This window comes from Heptranchias perlo, chromosome 8 (genome assembly GCF_035084215.1).
Source record: "Heptranchias perlo isolate sHepPer1 chromosome 8, sHepPer1.hap1, whole genome shotgun sequence".
Classification (NCBI taxonomy): domain Eukaryota; kingdom Metazoa; phylum Chordata; class Chondrichthyes; order Hexanchiformes; family Hexanchidae; genus Heptranchias; species Heptranchias perlo.
The window spans coordinates 40213144-40230333 of NC_090332.1; the positions used below are offsets into that span (position 1 = coordinate 40213144).

Sequence of the window (17190 nt, forward strand, 5' to 3'; positions counted from 1 at the left end):
GAGACACCGACTAATCCAGGACCACTTTTGAAGTGAGTGGTGCTGCGGGTTCAAATGAAGCTGCCATAGGCTCCACTGGTGCTTGCAACTGCATATTTCTGACTTCAAAGTGGCAGAACCTTTGGTGTTGTAATGATCCCAATGCCAGAAATCTGGTCTGAGTCAATGCTGCATCTAAGGGTGGGATGAAGTGCCCACCCACTTCACTTTTCCTGGTGCAACAGTCATGCTAGGATCTTACTTAGAAAAGAGAACATTTTTCAACCGTTTATTGGTTCTTTCAATGTCAAAAGCACCACCTTAATATGCAAGGCAGCAGTCATGCCTTGCACAAATGCAACTTCACAAGATGAATTGAAGAATATAATTAGAAAGCAGGAACTGCAAATATACCAAGTAATTGAGTTGAATGATAGGCCATTTTTTTAAGATTCCTAAAATCTAATGAAAATGTTTTAATAACTGTAATGGATGCTCATATTATGAAAAGGATTTTTCCTTTATTTCCTGCTGAACATGCCACTTCAATGACAAAAAAAATTCCACTTGGCAACAACATTAATGTAGCCAGGAAGTGCTTGAAGGGTTATGGTTTGATTGCAGAGTTTTTTCTGAAAGAATAGAACAGCATTATTTTTAGAATCCAGAGTGATAATTACACACACTGACTGAACAAAACATACAACAGATGAATAGAGTTGCTCCTTAAACCAGTCATTATTCAACCCTTCCACAGTCAGCATGGTGACATCACGAAGCATGTGAAGTAACAGAACCTGTCTCTCTCTCTCTCTCTGTCTCTCTGTTGGTCAGGTTACAATCAGCAGTAGTTCTTCATCAATAACTATAAAAGAATACCGTCAGATTAAAGTGCAGTTTTGAATCTATGCCACTGCACAGTTTGGATGAGTAAGACATTCAGAGCTTCAGGGAAGGTGGGGGGCGGGTGTTGGGGAGGAGGCAGAATCAGCAGTGCACTGATGTGATTCTCAAGGATTTTCAGTTATTGTACTCAGCGTTCTAAAGCTGCTGCACATTTATACCCTGTTTTGTTTTATCATAAACATTAAATGAAAATGTCTAGAAAGAGCATACATCAGAAGTGTGAGTTCATAAAAGAAAGAATGCACTGTGATAGCAGAAAGAATGCACTGCCGTCCCAATCAATTGTACCCTGGAGTGGTGAAGTTTATGTTTGATAATTGTAAACAATTTTACAACACCAAGTTATAGTCCAGCAATTTTATTTTAAATTCACAAGCTTTCGGAGACTTCCTCCTTCCTCAGGTAAATGTAAACTTTATGTTTGATAACATTCCTCCCAAACTAAATTTCTGACCTCAGCCTCATTACCGGGGGGGGGGGGGGGGGGGAGGGGGGAGGGTCTTGCCTCCCTTCAACTCTTCCCCACAAAGAGGCAGAGAAAGAATTGTCACCACACCACTGTTGTGCACCTCCTGGCAGTTGACTTACTTGGTCATTGACAATGGATTGGGAATTTGTCTCTCTTCTTGCCTGCAGGTGATGTATGGCTTGGTGGGCTGTACAAGGAGAAAAAACAGAAAACAATGGCACAAGCTGCATAACTCACGAGTACCACTGGTGTTAATGTGTAATGTCCATACCATGAGAAAATACCTAAAATTAATTTTAGGTCTGTTTTGATGGCTTATAAAGATCTAAACTAAGTCTGTCACAATTTCTTCATTGGCAAAAAACAGATATATGTTGTATAAATCTACCTTTTTTTAATCTATCATATTATAAAAAAGTATGAAGGTTGTTTGCACTGCAAACAGCTGTCTCTCAGGATGGAAGCAACTGTTTCTCAGAGTTTTTAGGATCTGATAGCTACCATTAAACCAGCAAGTTAGCTGATCAGTGGACGCACAGATCCAGGGACCAGTGGAATGGTAATGGCTGCCATATCCCTGTATGAGGCTGCCTTTTCTTAGATGTGGAGATGCCGGTGATGGACTGGGGTTGACAATTGTAAACAATTTTACAACACCAAGTTATAGTCCAACAAATTTATTTTAAATTCCACAAGCTTTCGGAGGCTTCCCCCTTCCTCAGGTGAACGGTATGGCCTTTTCTTAGGACAGCAGCACATGCTAGGGTGACCCAGAAGTGCAGCCTCCCAGGGCCAAGCTGCCATGAAAGGAGGGCTACCCAAGTCCCCTGAGCCTTTTGTAGCATAGTAGCAGCCAAACACTGCTCATGAAACTGGTCCTCAAGTTGCACCTAGGAGAAGCAATAGAATAGGAGAAAGAAAGGACATTTAGACACCCAGGGTAACCATAGAGTAAGGAAAGAATGGGGTGGTTTATGGTCACTTTTAAGTTGCTTGTAATAAAGGAGAATGTTGACTTACTTTGTCTTCAGCTATGCATGGAAATTATAGTCACACAGAAAAGAGTGGACTTATGTCGTGCTCAGTTATTCAGTCATGGTTTGGATGACCATGTAGGGTAAAGGGTTCTGATGTGATGTGATGATGTAGGATGGGTACTGGATTGAAAGCTTCATAATTTTTGTGACGGTGTGGTTAAATAATGACAAAGGGAGATTGCTAAATAGATGCAAACGCTTCATTGATAAGTTGAGTTTGGATTCCCACTGCAGCCAGCATTGAGGAGTCATCTGAGTAATGGTCCTCCTGATATGCCATGATCTTCTACCTCCAAAGCAGCTATGACACTTCCAGAGGAATCTTCATGTCCGGGTTGTTATGCAGAGCGTAGCAAGCTACGACTATGGAACATATTGCAGAACCCCTCCTGATCTAGCGAGACAACAAAACCTGACAAAATGTCATTAATTTGAAATGTTAAACCTACTGTCCTCTCTCCACAGATGCTGCTTGACCTACTGTGTGTTTCCAACTTTTTCCGTTTTTTGTCCATCGCATTTCCTGTCTCACATTGTCACTCGTGTCAATTTATGTGTTAGATTTTAACTGAATTGGCACAAATTTTATGTTTATAAATCAGTGACAAATTAGAATTCAAACAATGATGAGGAAAACGTGCCAATAAAAAAAGCAGAAAATGAAGCAATCAAATCATTCAAAAAATTTTGAAAATACTTTTGGCCGCAGCAAATTAGAATTCTGTAGTTATGAAATGTACCAATAAACAGCAAAAACTGAACCAAACCAATCACTCAAAATATTTTTTAGTTAAAACAAAGAGTTCTCACCTATGTAGGCCCAGATCCATAGATGTAGCTCTTAAAATCATGCTCGATGAATTAAAGCAAAGAAAGGCTCCTTGTTTGGCACTAAAGAGCACCTTCCCCAGAAAAGTGGCCCAACAAGTCTACCAGGAGATAGCTGACAATTTGAATGCTGTCAGCAACACCAAGAGAACCCGGCAGCAAATGCACAAGAAGATAGCAGACCATGACCTATATTTAGAAATACCTCAAAGTATTTCCTCATTATCTGTTATTCTTTCATTGATGCCCCGTTCAAAACACTCAAGCAACTTTACAGCTCTTTAAATGCTAACCATGTAAGCTTTTTTTTTATTCGTTCATGGGATGTGGGTGTCGCTGGCGAGGCCAGCATTTATTGCCCATCCCTAATTGCCCTTGAGAAGGTGGTGGTGAGCCGCCTTCTTGAACCGCTGCAGTCCATGTGGTGACGGTTCTCCCACAGTGCTGTTAGGAAGGGAGTTCCAGGATTTTGACCCAGCGACGATGAAGGAATGGCGATATATTTCCAAGTCGGGATGGTGTGTGACTTGGAGGGGAACGTGCAGGTGGTGGTGTTCCCATGTACCTGCTGCTTTTGTCCTTCTAGGTGGTAGAGCTCGCGGGTTTGGGAGGTGCTGTCGAAGGAGCCTTGGCAAGTTGCTGCAGTGCATCCTGTGGATGGTACACACTGCAGCCACTGTGCGCCAGTGGTGAAGGGAGTGAATGTTTAGGGTGCTGGATAGGGTGCCAATCAAGCGGGCTGCTTTGTCATGGATGGTATCGAGCTTCTTGAGTGTTGTTGGAGCTGCACTCATCCAGGCAAGTGGAGAGTATTCCATCACACTCCTGACTTGTGCCTTGTAGATGGTGGAAAGGCTTTAGGGAGTCAGGAAGTGAGTCACTCGCTGCAGAATACCCAACCTCTGACCTGCTCTTGTAGCCACAGTATTTATATGGCTGGTACAATTAAGTTTCTGGTCAATGGTGACCCCCAGGATGTTGATGGTGGGGGATTCGGCGATGGCAATGCCGTTGAATGTCAAGGGGAGGTGGTTAGACTCTCTCTTGTTGGAGATGGCCATTGCCTGGCACTTGTCTGGCGTGAATATTACTTGCCACTTATGAACCCAAGCCTGGGTGTTGTCCAGGTCTTGCTGCATGCAGGCTCAGACTGCTTCATTATTTGAGGGGTTGCGAATGGAACTGAACGCTGTGCAATCATCAGCAAACATCCCCATTTCTGACCTTATGATAGAGGGAAGGTCATGGATGAAGCAGCTGAAGATGGTTGGGCTTAGGACACTGCCCTGAGGAACTCCTGCAGCAATGTCCTGAGGCTGAGATGATTGGCCTCCAACAACCACTACCATATTCCTTTGTGCTAGGTATGACTCCAGCCACTGGAGAGTTTTCCCCCTGATTCCCATTGACTCCAATTTTACAAGGGCTCCTTGGTGCCACACTCGGTCAAATGCTGCCTTGATGTCAAGGGCAGTCACTCTCACCTCACCTCTGGAATTCAGCTCTTTTGTCCATGTTTGGACCAAGGCTGTAATGAGGTCTGGAGCCGAGTGGTCCTGGCGGAACCCAAACTGAGCATCAGCGAGCAGGTTATTGGTGAGTAAGTGCCGCTTGATAGCACTGTCGATGACACCTTCCATCACTTTGCTGATGATTGAGAGTAGACTGATGGGACGGTAATTGGCCGGATTGGATTTGTCCTGCTTTTTATGGACAGGACATACCTGGGCAATTTTCCACATTGTCGGGTAAATGCCAGTGTTGTAACTGTACTGGAACAGCTTGGCTAGAGGCGCAGCTAGTTTTGGAGCACAAGTCTTCAGCGCTACAGCCGGGATATTGTCAGGGCCCATAGTCTTTGCTGTATCCAGTGCATTCAGCCATTTCTTGATATCACGTGGAGTGAATTCAATTGGCTGAAGACTCGCTTCTGTGATGGTGGGGATATCGGGCGGAGGCCAAGATGGATCATCCACTCGGCACTTCTGGCTGAAGATGGTTGCAAACGCTTCAGCCTTGTCTTTCGCTCTCATGTGCTGGACTCCGCCATCATTGAGGATGGGGATGTTTACAGAGCCTCCTTCTCCCGTTAGTTGTTTAACTGTCCACCACCATTCACGACTGGATGTGGCAGGACTGCAGTATAGCACAAATTCAAGCTGCAAGCTACAACTGCAATTATAGTCACACTGAAATCTTAAAGGGGCGTCGCACATCAAATTCTTCTAACAGAATCTAGTTGCATGATAGATGACCGTTTATTCACAAATGTGATGTGTTGCATTAAGGGCACTTTTAAACTTGCTCTCTTTACTTGCTACACTTCAGCAACAACAACTTGCATTTATATAGCACCTTTAACATAGTAAAACGTCACAAGGCATTGCACAGGAGCAATTATCAAACAGAATTTGACACCAAGCCACATAAGGAGATATTAGGACAGGTGACCAAAAGCCTGGTCAAAGAGGTAGGTTTTAAGGAACGTCTTAAAGGAGGAGAGAGAGATAGAGAGGTGGAGAGGTTTAGGAATGGAATTCTAGAGCTTAGGGCCTAGGCAGCTGAAGGCACGGCCACCAATGGTAGAATGATTAAAATCGGGGATGCGCAAGAAGCCAGATTTGGAGGAGCGCAGAGATTTCGGAGGATGGTAGGAGGTTACAGAGATAGGGAGGGGCAAGGATATGGAGGGATTTGAAAACAAGGATAAGAATTTTAAAATCAATGCGTTGCCGAACCGGGAGCCAATGTAGGTCAGTGAGCACAGGGGTGATGGGTGAATGGGATTTGGTTTGAGTTAGGATACGGGCAGCAGAGGTTTGGATGAGCTCAAGTTTACAGAGAGTGCAAGGTGGGCGGCCGGCCAGAAGAGCATTGGAATAGTCGAATCTAGAGATAACAAAGGCGTGGATGAGGGTTTCAGCAGCAGATGAGCTGAGGGAGGGGTGGAGACCGGCGATGTTATGGAGATGGAAGTAGGCGTTCTTGGTGATGGAGAGGATTATGGGGTTGGAAGCTCAGATCAGGGTCAAATAAGGTGCCAGGGTTGCAAACAGCCTATTTGAACCTCAGACAATGGTCAGGGAGAGGGATAGATGGAGTTGGTGGCTAGGGAATGGAGTTTGTGGTGGGGATCAAAGACAATGGCTTCAGTCTGCCCAATATTTAATTGGAGGAAATTTCTGCTCATTCAATACTGGATGTCGGTCAAGCAGTGTGACAAATCAGAGGCAGTGGAGAGGTCGAGCGAGATTATAGTGAGCTGGTGCTGTGTATCGTCAGCATACATGTGGAATCTGACGTTTTGTTTTCAGATTATGTCACCGAGGGGCACCATGTAGAAGAGAAATAGGAGGGGGTCAAGAATAGATCCTTGGGGGGCTCAAGCTAACGGTGCGGGAGTGGGAAGGGAAGCCATTGCAGGTGATTCTCTGGCTATGACTGGATAGATAGGGAAGGAACCAAGCAAGGGAAGTCCCATCCAGCTGGACAATGGACGAGAGGCATTGGAGGAGGATGGTGTGGTCAACCATGTCAAAGGTTGCACGCAGGTCGAGAAGGATGAGGAGGGTTAGTTTACCATCGTCACTGTCACATAAGATGTCATTTGCAACTTTAATAAGGGCCGTTGCAGTGCTGTGGCGGGGCGGAAACCTGAATGGAGGGACTCAAACATGGAGTTGCGGGGAAAATGGACTTGGGTTTGGGCGGTACCATCACATTCAAGGACTTTAGAAAGGAAAAGGAGGTTGGAGCTTGGGCGGTAGTTTGCAAGGCCAGTGGGGTCAAGGTTGGGATTTTTGATGAGGGGGAGTGATGACGGCAGATTTCAAGGGTTGGGGGGACAGTACCTGAGGAGAGGGAACCGTTGACAATATCAGCTGACATGGGGGCCAGGAAGGGAAGTTGGGTGGTCAGCGGTTTGGTGGGAATAGGCTCAAGGGAGCTGGAGGTGGGTCTCATGGTCATGATGAGCTCGGAGAGGGCATGAGGGAAGACAGGAGAGAAACTAGAGAAAGATGCGATTCAGGGCTGGGGCAGAGTGCAACCTTAGGCAAAGTTTGGCTTAGTGGGCTGGAGGGAGGGAAGTGGCAGAGGCAGCTAAACAGATGGTCTCAATCTTAGTGACAAAGTAGTTCATGAGTTCCTCGCACTTGTAGTTGGAGGTGAAAGTGGAGGAGGCAGGGGAGAGGGGTTTAAGCAGACAGTTTGTAGCGGAGGAGAAGCTGGGGGTTATCTTTGCTTTCCAGGATGATCCTGGAATAGTGAGCAGTTTTGGTAGAGGAGAGCAGGACCAGGTAGTTCTTTGTGTGGTCCAGCCAGATCTGGCGGTGAATCGCTCAACCAGTTGTCCTCCATAACTGTTCAAGTCTGCAACTCTTGGACATAAGGGAGCGGAGATAGGGGCCATACCAGGGGGAATGACCAAGATGAGGGAGAGTAATGGTTTTAATGGAACATGGGCATCAAAGTTGGAAGTGAGGGTGTGATTGAGTAGATCAGTAGCTGCAGAAATGTCAAGGCGAATAGAGGGCCAAAGGCGAGGCAGTTGGGAATTTGAAAGTGCCGTTGTAAGTGACTTGGGGGAGCGTTTTTTTCCAGGGGTGGACACAGAAGGAAGTGGGGTTGGGGGGGCGGGGGGAATATATGGAGTGGGATACAAGGAAGTCATCAGAGATGGCCTTATCTGTGACTGACATGATGGGAGTAGAGAGGCTACATGAGATGGCAAGGTCAAGGAGATGGCTGTGAATATGGGTAGGGGAGTTTATATGGAGGGAGAGATTAAGGGGGGATAGGAGAGCAGTGAACTCAGAGGAGAGAGGGCATAATGAGTTGAGATGGAGGTTGAAATCACCATGGATGAGAAGTCGCTCGGTGCAGAAGCTGAGGGAGGAAAGCAGTGAAGATATCTCAGTGAGAAACTTGGCGTGGTACTTGGATGGACAGTAGAGAATGAGGATTTTAAAGGAGACAAGAGGGATGGAACATGGTGAGATGCTCAAAGGGGGAGTAGGGGGAAAAAACAAGGTGTGATTTGGTGATAAGGGCACTCCGCCACCACGGGGTAAGTGGTGGAAGATAAAGCCAGACAGGGAGATTTAATTAAGGGGGAAGGTATCATCTCCCATCAGCCAAGTTTCCGTCAAGGCCATGATGTCAATGCAATCATCCATAGTAAGCTCATAATAAGCTCCGGGATGGCAAGGGCCTTGTTCACAAGTGAACAACTGGACATTCTGGAGGGAGGGGCGGAGAGGGGCGGTGATAGCTGATCTGCTGGCAGAGGTCACAGGGTTAGCGCTGGGTGGGGTGAATGGGATGGGAAGGAGGTTGGCAAGATTAGACCCCAACAGACGCTCTGGACAGAAAAGTCAGTGAAAGAGTAGGTTGGAGAAGTTGGGGTCGCTGCTCGTAAGGAGGCAGCGATGAGTGCCTCGATGGGCCTGTCAGAGGATGCCAAGAGAGGCACAGAGGGAAGCTGTGGGTTTATCCAAGAGGGAGTCAAGCCTGGGATGGTGGCAGGAAAGTAGTAAGTTCAAGAAGTGGTGGAGGGTTGGGGTAGGGATTTGGGGGGGGCAGAGTACCCGAGATCAGAGAAATGAAAGGAGGCATGATAAGAGGAGAGAGGGGCCTAGGAGGAATAAAGAGAAAAGAAGAAAAAATAGGGAAATAGAAGTGATTGGTTCAGGTCTGGAGCAGCAGCCAAAACACACACACGTAGGGAAACTCAAGTTACATAGGCATGGTTACATAGCAAGATTAGGGTAGACACCTTTATTACGCATGGTTGCTGGACTTACCCAAGGTATTTTCCTTTTGGAACTCCTCACTGTAGTCAAAGTACTAGCCATAAGAGTATCCACATTAGTTAAAATGAGAGTCTTGTTTATATCATACAGCAATGGCCCAAATGATCAAAATCATCAAGATGCTTTTCCTGGCTTCAGCACTAGTCAGCATGTTAGTGCATAGGTATATTATATTGAAACTGATCTTAGTAATTCCCGAAAGCAGAAATACTTGAGGAAATTGCATTTAGGTACCAATGGATAACAGATTTCCTATAACATAACAGTGTGTGCTGTAGGTCAGGAAACCCAATTGAGCAAGCAATATTAGAAGGATTGTTGATTCAAGAAATGGAAAAATACACACTAATGCAATAAGTATTCTGTTCAGGTTAAGGCACATTATTAGGGTAAATTAGGAGCTATGGTCTAAATTAACAAGCAGAATCTCAAAGTTAATAATCTCTGGATTGCTACCTGAGCCATGCGCAAGTTGGCATAGGGTCAAACAGATCAGAGAGTTAAATGCATGGCTCAAAGAGTGGTGTGGGTGACAAGGATTTCAATTCACGGGGCACTGGCACCAGTACTGGAAAAAGAGGGAGTTGTTCCGTTGGGACGGGCTCCACTTAAATCGGGCTGGGACAAGTGTCCTGGCGAATCAAATAACTAGGGTGGTAGATAGGGCTTTAAACTAAAAAGGATTGAGTGAAAGGTTCAGGTAAGGATAAATTTATAAATCTAAAGAGAAAAGTCAAAGCCATAGAGCAGTGTAGTGATTTGGATAAAGCTAAGCGTCAGGAAGGGACAGAGAGATTAACAAAGGTAATACTGCATCAGTGAATAAGGTCACATCATGGAAAAATAGTAAAAAGTTAAAATTAAAGGCGCTTTATCTAAATGCATGAAGCATTCAGAACAAGCTAAACGAATTAATGGCACAAATAGAGATAAATGGGTTTGATCTGGTAGCCATTACTGAGACGTGGTTGCAAGGAAATCAAGGTTGGGAACTAAATATTCCAGGGTACTTGACTTTTAGGAAAGATGGAAAGATTAGACAAAATCGAAAAGGAGGATGGGGTGGGGTGGGGGGGTAGCCCTGATAATAAAGGATGACATAAAGACAGTAATGAGAAAGGATCTTAGCTCAGAAGATCAGGATGTAGGGCTCGAATTTAGCAGGCCTGCGGGTTCCCAGCGGGTGGTCCTCCGGGAGCGTCGAAAACGCGGACGGGTAATTGTGTGCGTCCCCCACGCGATCGCGGGATAATTGGACCCATTAAGGCCTGCTTCCGGGTTCTGCGCTCCCCAGCTGCGAGCCGACCGGCTGCGCATGCGCAGTACCGTCGACGCGATGTAGGAGCTCCAGTTAAAGGGGCAGTCTCCCAAAGCCCCTCCTGCTGCAAGCAAGAGGTCTGGGAGAATGGCTCAACCAAGGGGAAAGGCTGCGCCCCGTTTTTCAGATCTGGCACTGCAGCTGATGCTGGAGGGCGTGAGGAGGAGGAGGGAAACACTCTTCCCTGAGGATGGGCGCAAGTTCCCTGCCGCCGCAACCAGGAAGGCATGGGCAGAGGTGGCGGCGGAGGTGAGCAGCAGGGGCAACACCCCAAGGACTTGGGAGCAGTGCCGCAAGCGCTTCAATGACCTGACTAGGTATGGCAAGGTGAGTACACCAACGCACCCTCCCACATCCCGTCCCCACCATCACGCCAAGCAGATCACAACCCCCTCCTGCACAGCCACCACTGCGCTCCATCAGCAATCCTCACAGCCACTCATTCACCATCCTCGCCGTGCACGCAAGTACCCACCGTCCCTGACCCCACCCGAACACTACCACACACCCCAATCCCCATGCAATGGGATGGGCACGTGGCCCACACTTCCTCCCATCCGTTCCGCGCCACGCTCAACCCAACCACACCGATGCTCGATGCGTCTCACGATGCAAGACGCACCCACTCACACATCTGTGTTTTGCCTTCACAGGAGAAGAGGAGCAAGAACAACCGCGAAAGGGCACGCACCGGAGGTGGGCCGCCGCAAGTGGTGGAGCTCACCGACGCAGAGGTGGAGGCGCTCGACCTCGCCCGCACGCGACATTGCCTGTCGGTGGCCGATGGCGAGTGTGTCGCTGCCGAAACGGCCGGTAAGGGAAAGCTGACACTCAACACCCATGATCGCGAGTGACCGTATCATCACCTGCCATCAGGCGCACTGTCAAGTTGGTCCACATGCCTCAAAGTGCCCTCTGTTCTCTTGCAGGTGCGTCTTTGGATCAAGCGAGCATGGAGGGCGATTCCTCAGAGGACATGGCGGTCTCTGAGGGTGCATCGTCACATCAGAGCCAACCATCCACCAGCGCAGAGACACGCACCTCGGTGGGTCCCCCTCGCCAACTAGTTGGGGTAGCAGTTGGTGAGTCACTGCGCACGAGTGAGCATGAGCAGACCCTGGTGGCAGGGGCAGCCGCGGAGGGTCCGCGACGAAGGGAGCACTCATCTCCAGGCTCTGCGCAGCCGGACCCAGATGCTGAACCCAGGGGGCCACCAGAGAAAAGGAGAGTCGTCGAGGGCCACCAGCTAATTGCTGAGGTGCTGGCAGTGGTGCCGCGCGCATTGTCCACAATAGCGCAGACGATGGAGGAGTCCACCTACTGCATGTGGGCATTGGTGGCGCAGGCACAGGAGGGTACCGGCGACACAGTGTCGCGTGTAGGTGCGGGACTGTCTGCGGTGGAGGACAGGCTGGCCTCCCTCGAGCGTCACGCACAGCTCCACTTCGAGTCCTTGCAGGCCCTCACAACGTCTGTACGGATTCAGGGTGAGCAACATTCCGACGCCACCAACAGGCTGAGGGATACACTAGGGGTGGCCTTGCAAGGCCTCACACATGCCATCCAAACTGCCGTCCAGCAGGGTGGAAGGGGTGATGTGGGCCGAGGCCAAGAGAGGGATGATGGTGACCGGGGACATGGAAGCGGGGACGCCTCTCAAGGCGTCCCCACGTCCCACCCGTCGCCCACCTCTCAACCAGCACCCGCAATGGTGCCTCCTCTCCAGGTGGCCGAGTCTGCCCCTGCCCCGGTGCAGGAGGAGCAGTCTGTGGAGGTGCCCTCACGGGCACCGAAACCCAGGGGCCGTCCGCCAAAAGCATCTACCCGGTCAAGGCAAGAAGACGAGCAACCTGCCACTACCTCTGCTGGAGCCACAGGGGTAGCACCACGTAGGGGTTCCCGGAGAAGAATTCCAAAGGCCTTATAATCACAAAGGGAATACACCAGGGTGTTTATTATTTTGTACTTTGTTTCTTAAATGATGTCACATTCCACATATTAAATAGTCTATTCTCACCACTCCTGCCACCTCTCGTCCATTCTTCCGCGGCTTGTGCAGTAGTTGCGTTCCGTGGAGGCCATCATGACGGCGAACACCTGCTGCCACCCATTGGGCACACTGCTGTGGGTGCAGGATTACTGGCAGCACTCTTCAGTGGAGGGGGCTGGTATGGCCGCTCGCATGTGCAGGTGAGGAGATGCGAGCACCTCGCAGTGTCTGACTCTAGGAGAACCGTTGACGTATGAGTGCGTCCCTGGCCCGGCGACCATCCCGGTGAGTCGCGGCTCGGCGCATGGGTCGTCCAACATCCTCGGGCGCGTCCTCCTCCTCCGCCTCCTCCGCCTCCGCCTCCTCCTCCTCCTCCTCCTCCTCCTCGCCCTCGCCTTCCTCAATGTGGGTGGCGGGTGTGGATGGGGCCTCCTCCAGCGGCACCCCTCTCTGTTGGGCCATGTTGTGCAGGGCACAGCAGACAACTATGATTCGTCCCACTCTGAATGGTGTGTATTGGAGCGCTCCCCCAGAACGATCAAGGCACCTGAAGCGCATCTTGAGAAGCCCTATGGTCTGCTCAATTGTAGACCTGGTAGCAGTGTGGCTGTCATTGTACCGACGCTCCGGCTCGGTGATGGGGTTCCTCAGAGGTGTCATGAGCCACGTGTGGAGGGGATACCCCTTGTCGCCGAGGAGCCAGCCGTTGCCGGCGTTGGGTGCCTGCAGGATGGGCGGGACGGCAGACTCCCTGAGGACAAAGGCATCGTGGCAGCTGCCGGGGTATCTGGCGCACACGTGTAGGAATCTCTGGCGGAGGTCACAGATGAGCTGGGCGTTCATGGAGTGATACCCCTTCCTGTTGATGAACAGCCCTGGCTCATGCGGAGGTGCCCGTATTGCGATGTGGGTGCAGTCGATTACACCCTGCACCCGTGGGAAGCCGGCCATGGCATGGAATCCAACCGCCCTCTCCATCTGGCTGCGCCCGTCCATGGCGAAGTTGATGTAGTGGGAGGCCCTGCGGAACAACCCATCGGTGACCTGCCTTATGCACTTGTGTGCAGAGGACTGACAGACCCCGGTGATGTCCCCGGTGGCACCCTGGAAGGAACCGGATGCGAAGAAGTTGAGGGCAGTGGTGACTTTGACGGCGACAGGTAAGAAGATGCTGCTTGGTCCATCAGGGAGCAGCTCGTCGTTAAGGAGGCTGCAGATGTCGGCGACTACCTGGCGATTGACTCTGAGCCTCCGTATGCACTGCTCCTCGGAGAGGTCCATGAAGCTGAGCCTCGCTCTGTACACCCTGTGCGGAGGGTAGTGCCTCCTGCGACGCATCTCTCTCTGCGGTTGCCCTCCCTCCTGCTGTGGGTGGGTGTGCTGCAGCACCGTGTTGGGGGGCCCCACGTCTCCGAGGCGGACGGCGTGGACTGCGAGGCTGCTGGTGCTGGTCATCCTGTTCGTCCTCCGACGATGTCAACGCACCACCCATCTGGCAGGTGTTGGTGTGAGGGGTTGTGCAGGGTAGGTGGGTGGGTCCTCGGACTGGGGCTGCGGTTTCGTGTCGGTCTGTCCTCTGGCTTGGCGGGGGTTGGTGGAGGGCAGGGGTTGCCCTATGTGACGCGGTGGCCTCCTGCGTGGGTAAGGGCGCTCCCCCGTGGAGCGCACCTTGGCACCTGGCACAGGCTGCTGGCTGCAACACGCCTGGTTTGAAGGGTCCTGTTTCCCCCAGTGTGGGAAACTGACTGCTTTGACCGTAAAATCCCACACTTCCTCTTTTGACAGCTGCTTCAGCTCATTAACTGACCACAACGAGCAAGTTAAGTGCTCTCAAGTGGAACCCCGCTGGCTTTAATTACCTGCGGGATTCCCACCAGCGGGGCTTGCGCGCGCAGCCCCGCACGTCAGCGCGGTACCCGGAAGTGGCCGGGATTTCGTCCGAATCCGGTCACGTGATCGGAGATCGGGATTTTCGGGGCCCCCCCGCTGGAAACCCGCAGGTAACCCGACCCTAAAATCGAGCCCGTAGAATCAGTATGGGTGGAACTAAGAAATAACAAGGGACAGAAAACACTGGTGGGAGTAGTTTATAGGCTCCCTAACAGTATTTATACTGTTGGACAGAGTTTTAATCAATAAATAAGATGAACTTGTATCAAAGGTAATGCAATAATCCTGGGGAACTTCAATCTTCATATAGACTGGGCAAAAGTAGTTCGAAGGACAAGTTCATGGAATGCATTCACGACAGTTTTCCAGAACAACACATTGTGGAACCAATCAGGGAACAGACTATTTTAGATCTGGTCTTGAGAAATGGGACAGGGTTAATCAGTAATCTCATAGTAAGGGGTGCTCTGGGAAAGAGCGATCATAATATGATAGAATTTCATATTGAGTTCAAGAGTGACGAACTTAAGTCTGAAACTAGAGTATTAAACTTAAACAAAGCCAATTACATAGGTATGAGGGGCAAGTTGGCCACGGTTGCTTGGGAAATTAGATTAAAAGATATGATGGTAGATAAGCAATGGCGAACATTTAAAGAAATATCTCAACAAATAGACATTCCTTTGAGAAATAAAAACTCCACAGGAAAAAAGATCCATCCGTGGCTAATGAAAGAAGTTAAGGATAGTATTAGATTAAAAGAAGACGCTTATAATGTTGTCAAGAAGAGTAGTAAGTCTGAGGATTGGGAAAGTTTTAGAAACCAGCAAAGAATGACCAAAAAATTGATAAAGAGGGAGAATATTTTTTTCATTCGTTCATGGGATGTGGGCGTCACTGACAAGGCCAGCATTTATTGTCGATCCCTAATTGCCCTTGAGAAGGTAGTGGTGAGCCACCTTCTTGAACCGCTGCAGTCCGGGTGGTGAAGGTTCTCCCACAGTCCTGTTAAGTAGGGAGTTCCAGGATTTTGACCCAGCGACGATGAAGGAACGGTGATATATTTCCAAGTCGGGATGGTGTGAGAATTGGAGGGGAACGTGCAGGTGGTGTTTTTCCCATGTGCCTGCTGCCCTTGTCCTTCTCAGTGGTAGAGCTCGCGGGTTTGGGAGGTGCTGTCGAAGAAGCCTTGGCAAGTTGCTGCAGTTCATCCTGTATATGGTACACACTGCGGCCACGGTGCGCCGGTGGTGAAGGGAGTTAATGTTTAGGGTGGTGGATGGGGTGCCAATCAAGTGGGCTGCTTTGGCCTGGATAATGTCGAGCTTCTTGAGTGTCGTTGGAGCTGCACTCATCCAGGCAAATAGAAAGTATTCCATCACACTCCTGACTTGTGCCTTGCAGATGGTGGAAAGGCTTTGGGGAATCAGGAGGTGAGTCACTCGCTGCAGAATACCCAGCCTCTGACCTCCTCTGGACCTAGCCACAGTATTTATGTGGCTGGTCCAGTTAAGTTTCTGGTCAATGGTGACCCCCCAGATGTTGATGGTGGAGGATTCAGCGATGGTAATGCCGTTGAATGTCAAGGGGAGGTGGTTAGACTCTCTCTTGTTGGAGATGGTCATTGCCTGGCACTTGTCTGGGGTGAATGTTACTTGCCACTTACCAGCCCAAGCCTGGATGTTGTCCAGTTCTTGCTGCATACGGGCACTGACTGCTTCATTATTTGAGGAGTTGTGAATGAAACTGAACACTATGCAATCATCAGCAAACATCCCCATTTCTGACCTTATGATGGAGGGAAAGTCATTGATGAAGCAGCTGAAGATGGTTGGGCCTAGGACACTGCCCTGAGGAAGTCCTAGGACTGAGATGATTGGTCTCCAACAACCACTACCATCTTCCTTTGTGCTAGGTGTGACTCCAGCCACTGGAGAGTTTTCCCCTTGATTCCCATTGACTTCAATTTTACAAGGGCTCCTTGGTGCCACACTCAGTCAAATGCTGCCTCGATGTCAAGGGCAGTCACTCTCACCTCACCTCGAGAATTGAGTTCTTTTGTCCATGTTTGGACCAAGGCTGTAATGAGATCTGGAGCCGAGTGGTCCTGGCGGAACCCAAACTGAGCATCAATGAACAGGTTACTGGTGAGTAAGTGCCGCTTGATAGCACTGTCGACGATACGAGAATATGAGAGTAAACTAGCAAGAAATATAAAAACAGATTGTCAGAGCTTCTACAAGTATGTGATAAGGAAGAGAGTAGCGAAAGTAACTGTGGCTCGTTTAAAGGCTGAGACAGGAGAAATTATAATGGGGAATAAGGAAATGGCAGAGACGTTAAACAAATATTTTGTATCTGTATTCACAGTCGAAGACAAAAAATAATACCAGAAATAGTGGGGAACCAAGGGTCTAACGAGAGGCACGAACTTTAAGTAATTAATATTAGTAAGGAAAAATACTGGAGAAATTAATGGGACTAAAAGCCGAGAAATCCTTTTGACCTGATGGGCTACATCCTAGGGTTCTAAAAGAGGTGGCTGCAGAGTTAATGGATGCATTGGTTGTGATCTTCCAAAATTCGCTAGATTCTAGAATGGTCCCAGTGGATTGGAAGGTAGCAAATATAACACCACTATTCAAGAAAGGAGGGAGAAAGAAAACAGGGAACTACAGGCCAGTTAGCCTGACACCAATCATTGGGAAAATGCTGGTATCTACTATTAAGGAAGTGGTATCAGGGCACTTAGAAAATCATAATATGATTAGGCAGAGTCAACATAGTTTTATGAAAGGGAAATCATTTTGACAAATCTATTAGAGTTTTTTGATGATGCAGGGTAAGGGGGAACCAGTGGATGTAATGTATTTGGATTTTCAAAAGGCATTCGATAAGGTGCCACACGAAATGTTGTTACTCAAGATAAGGGCTCATGGGGTTGGGGGTAATATATTAGC

At 49.0% G+C, this 17190-nt stretch overlaps 1 long non-coding RNA gene across 3 annotated transcripts in view; it reads right to left on the bottom strand.

The window, feature by feature from the left end:
- Positions 1 to 478: 478 nt before the first annotated feature.
- Positions 479 to 17190, bottom strand: part of LOC137324567 (uncharacterized) — a 66321-nt gene continuing 49609 nt past the window's right edge. For all 3 annotated transcript variants that reach the window (XR_010963668.1, XR_010963667.1, XR_010963666.1), the window contains 2 exons: positions 1474 to 1541; positions 479 to 611 (listed from right to left, as the gene is read on the bottom strand). This is a non-coding gene — a long non-coding RNA (uncharacterized lncRNA). The remainder of the gene's footprint in view (positions 612 to 1473; positions 1542 to 17190) is intronic.